General features: G+C 41.5%; 1 protein-coding gene and 1 long non-coding RNA gene across 2 annotated transcripts in view; one reads left to right on the forward strand and one right to left on the reverse strand.

Moving 5' to 3' along the window:
- The window catches only part of LOC123503953 (Down syndrome cell adhesion molecule-like protein Dscam2), a gene marked incomplete at its 3' end in the record, with an annotated part of 474,494 nt that overhangs the window by 98,440 nt on the left and 371,054 nt on the right, over positions 1-5,000 (reverse strand). The window lies entirely within an intron of this gene.
- LOC123504107 overlaps positions 1-5,000 on the forward strand; it is a 44,474-nt gene that overhangs the window by 38,622 nt on the left and 852 nt on the right. Inside the window, exon 3 of the long non-coding RNA XR_006674704.1 lies at positions 4,883-5,000. This exon is cut by the window's right edge and continues 852 nt beyond it. This is a non-coding gene — a long non-coding RNA (uncharacterized LOC123504107). The remainder of the gene's footprint in view (positions 1-4,882) is intronic.

Raw genomic sequence — 5,000 nt, forward strand, 5'->3', positions numbered from 1 at the left:
ACACACACACACACACACACACACACACACACACACACACACACACACACACACACACACACGATCCATAGTAGTTTGTTTTTCAGTCGGATTACGGGTCGGACTTTGCTTCCTTTTGTCTTTGCTTGTAGTTCCCCGGAGCGGCAATTCATTTTCAGGAATGTAAGCACCAGTGACCCTTTTCCCTGGGCAATCATAACAACAAATACTCGAAATGACTAGAGTGTAGCACCACATGAGCTTTAAGACTATCTTCCTAAACGTTTTATCCTCCTATCTCTCGCATTTAATCTTTTGACTGCTACTGTTTCTCCACAAGTTTAATAAAATAGTGAGACATGGTTAGAGTAGGAATTTGAAAGGCTCCAGGTGGTATTAAAAGGTGACATGAAATAGTTTGATTCTTTTAGTGTCGGTGGTATTTGTTCATTAAAATTGCCATGGCCTCCTTGATTAAATATATGTCAGGCCTGTCTTTACTCGTTAACATACTATAAAGGAAGCTATTTGTGAGTTTTAATTGTGTTTTTATGACTAATTTTAGTTTATAAGGTGTTCTTGATTTTAAGTAGGTAAAATGACCTTGAGAACAAAATAGATCACGATGGTCATTCAAAACACTCGTGGGAAGGAAACAAAGCGATTAAAGATATCAGTTTCACTCAGCTTCCGTCTTGCACAGTGCTAGCAAAGAGCCACCGTTTTGGAGTTCATGTTTACAGTTCCCTGAAGTTACTTGCACTTTATCGCTTCCCACGGAATTACTGATCCCTTGGTGTGCATCCAGTCCTCCTTGCTTAAGCCACTTGTTTTTCCCTCGTATTTTAAAGGGTATTGCAGTCTCTTGTTGGCTCGTAACCTGCTGTTCTTTTGTTTTGTCTGCTTTTCTCTCGGGGTTCTGTGTAACATGATATTATTCACCTGTGTGTGTTGTTATGATGATATTTTTGGCAGGAGGTTTAGATACGTTAATTGAAGTAAAAGCGAAGCCTAAAGAAATAGGTATACGTATGTTATAGTCGCAAAGATAGGTTGAATGTATATCACGATGAGTTTCTTTGTTTTCCGATTAGGTGACGTTAATTCTTAGTACTATTTTAGCCATTTGTGTTGCATGATCGCTGATTTGGCCCCTGTATTTCTAGGCACTTTATCTTAGAACTACACAACCTTGATTATTTACCTCTTCAGTTCTGAGACGCATATATATATTCAGATTTTGGGATATGATTAGACGGTTTTATTGACATTAGGAAGGGTCTATGGAGGTGAGAAGATTACTGGCCAGAGTCTTTACTACTTAAATCCACTCATAAGTTTCTGAAGATGTAAAAACTTACCATATTGTAAGTAGAATGAATATGAAAATACAGCATGTGACTGAAGGGGTTAAAGCTCAGATGGTTGTTTTCCTCCACTGGTGATGAAAAAAAGCTTGAAACGACGAAAACAACGAAAAGAATTAAAAAAAAAAAAATACTCTGAAGACTCCCTAATAACTTTCACCACGGTCTGTTTATATGTAGTGGAGACGTGGCGGTGAAACTAGACTCGTAACTCGCTACATACTACGTAAATCACCAGCTGGGAAGGGGTGAACAACCTCGCCGCGGGGGTTAAGACTTGTTGCTCTGTGCTGTTATAAATCCAGTGCTCTTACGCATGGGTGAATTTTCTTGTATTTGCATGCAGATTAGTGCTTTCAGAGTGCAGACATTACTTAAAAATATGGAAGGGAAGTGATGAGCACGGTAAGTTTCTACGTGTAAGCTGGCGAGGTGAAGGATCGGATTAATGCAGTGCAACAAAATAAAAATGAATGAAATGGAATAAAAAATGAATAAATACGCATATATGGAAGTTGAAATGGAAAAAATGAGGCGATATCTGAAGAATAATTGATACATATGAAAAGTTTATACATTTCGTATCACTAGCTTTGTTCGAGTTATTGAAAGATATTAATTTCACTGCAAATGACTTCGTGGAGGATGCAAACAGAAAGCGACCAGTGTGTTTTGATGATTGAAGGAAAAACTCGAGATTCTTTCCTTAGAAGATAGAAATAACTGGATCGAGTATAAGATAATAGCTTGGGTGGATATGAGAGATATAAGAATACTAAAATAAGAATTGAGGCTTAAGCTTACTGGGTGTTCTTTATAGTTAATGTAAATATTTTTGGATAGAATAAGATAAGTAGCTTGATATGAGTGATATAAGAAAATTGAAATATAAGATGGAGTTTAAGTCTATTGTGTGTTATGTTTAAGGTTGATATGTACTTTTATCACAATTTCAAGTTCCCAATTGGTTTAGTAGATTGCAGACTAATGTTTTTAATCCTGAAAAAAATCTCCATCCTTTATAATTCTATAGAAAAAAATATGTTATTAAACTTCTTCACTTATGCTCACAACGAAGCTTATTTATCCATCTGGTTATTCGTCTGCCTGCATTCTCTGGCCTCCCCTTCTTCCCAGCTGTTGGCCACGACTTCACTTATATTTCCAACCTTCACCACTGATATCTCTGAGCTGCCCATCTAATCCAGCCTGCCGCAATACAAAAGTTCTCATCTCATCTCTATCTATATGATTTTCCGTCCGCCTTACCTTCCTTTACCATCCCTTGTTTTACCCCATCTATCAATACATCTTTCTGACGCACCCTTTTCCTTCCTTTCCTGCCTTCATCAATCTAGTCACGTATTCTGTTCCCCGGTCAGCTAGTAGCATTAACAAACAAACCTTTGCATAGAAGCACAAGTCAAGGAACCTAACCTAACCTACCTTAACCTAACCTGTACATACATACCAATCACTCACCATTTTCGTGTCCTAAACCTCCACTGCATTCTCTACGACCAACTCTTGCGAGCGTCTAACTTTTCCACAAGGCTGGGGGGGAGTATGAAGGTGAGGGACAGACGGAGGGTAGGAGAAAGGGGCACGAACAGGAGCACGAGCTTTAAAATACATGCACACAGAGCCAGTGGAGCCACCTGTAAATTGCGAAATAGTGGAGGTGGACCTGTGCTGAGGGAGCCAGAAAATCCGAGGTCGCCCCACTGTGTCTGCATGAAAGTGGATCACCATTTTATCCCTTGAAGGAGGGGAGAGTTGCAGAGAGAGAGAGAGAGAGAGAGAGAGAGAGAGAGAGAGAGAGAGCGTGTCTAACAAACAAGCAGGTATACTTTCTCTTGCAAGTTTTCCTACTAAACTCTCTCTCTCTCTCTCTCTCTCTCTCTCTCTCTCTCTCTCTCTCCATTATTTAATTTACTGTAAATTTTCACTTTAACAGGCCTGTTGGTGCGTTTAGTGGCTTAAGAACATAATTGCTGTTACCTGGCTACTACGTCTGTGTGTGTGTGTGTGTGTGTGTGTGTGTGTGTGTGTGTGTGTGTGTGTGTGTGTGTGTGTTTATATGCCCGCTTACATTATTAGGTTGTTTATTCATTATTTATGCATTTATTTCATTGTCAGCCATTCTTCCCACTTTCCCACTTTTCTTATTGCCTAACTTTTCTTTTCCACATTTTCTTTCCTCCTCCTTCCACCAACTCCGCATTTGCATTACCATTATCACCGAATACCTCCCCCATGATCTCACCAAGTATAGCACCATTACTAACACACTCATGAGATACCAGCGGAATATTTGCGTTCAACAGTATTTTAACTGATCTCGAGGAGTCTTTAGGATCAGCAGTAGCAGTAGCGCGGTCGTCACTCGCTGCGCCTTTAGAGAGAGTAAACACGGGACGATTCTCGGGCGAAACACACACAACACTGGAGGTAAATCTAGATGGCAAAAGACCCCACGCTTGGAGTAGGATTTTTGAGGTTTGTAGTGGCTGAGTGGGATTTGGCTCGAGGGGATACGCAGGGCAGGGGAAAGAAGGCTTAAAAAGAGCTTTCTGAAGAGCCCCTTGAAAACCCTCTTGGATCCTATTAAGGCGAGTATTAGAACCCATTTGTATCGCAGAGAAAGGTTATTTACCCGACACAATAGCGCCATTCACGGCTGCGACGGTAGCTAAAGGAGACATGGGGAGTGGGGTAGGGGTGGAAAGCAAGGGAGGGAGAGAGGGTGAGTCTAACATAAGCAGGAGGAAGAGGAAGAGGAGGCGGTCGGTGGGTGAAGGAGGAGAAGGATAAGGAGGAAGAGGAGGAGGAGGAGAAGGGACGAGGGGGGTCAAGAGTGAAGAGTGGAGAGACGCTATCCATTTTCCTGTGTAGATCGTCGATTACCATTTGATTCCGTCCATTACAGAGGCTGGGTGTTATGGCACCTGAACCTCGCCTGGACTAAGATTTATGAGACCGCCTGTCGTGGATATCGAGGGAGCGTGTTTTCCCTGGAGGATGGGCCCTGGCGAAGGAGGAGGAGGAGGAGGAGGAGGAGGAGGACGAGGTGGGAGTAAAAAGGAACATAGAAGAAGGATTATGCAGTGGTAGATTTGTTGTTCCTTTCTTAGATGTGTATGTGGGGACAGTACAATCTACCAGGCAGTGTAGGAAAAGATAGCAGTAATGAAGGCTCATCGCTACCCACCAATCCTTCTGTACTATCTATATAGCGTACAGTATGACAGCAGAATAGCAATAATGAAGGCTCCTCCCCACCTACCAACAATACAATTTAGCACATAGTAAGCAAAAATAATAGGATAAAATTGATGAAGGCTCCTCCCCACCAACCACATCCGAAGAAATACAGAATAGAATAGAGAAAGTGTATGAACATTTTAGATGGAAGTGATTAATACTATTACTGTTGTCACTTCTACGTGATGCCAGACAGCCAGCAACAGTCCCAGTAAAGCGACATTTCATAAGGTTAACCAGAGCGAATCTTAATTTCAATTTGCCATTTGCAGGAACAGAAAGAGAAGGAGGTAGGAGGAAGGAGACAAGGAGGAAGAGGAAGAGGAGGAGCAGAAGAAACAAGAAGTAAAGGGCGGTGACATGGCTGAGGAGGTGGAGAAAAACTACGTG

The sequence above is a fragment of the Portunus trituberculatus genome, chromosome 15 (assembly GCF_017591435.1).
Source record: "Portunus trituberculatus isolate SZX2019 chromosome 15, ASM1759143v1, whole genome shotgun sequence".
NCBI classification, from domain to species: domain Eukaryota; kingdom Metazoa; phylum Arthropoda; class Malacostraca; order Decapoda; family Portunidae; genus Portunus; species Portunus trituberculatus.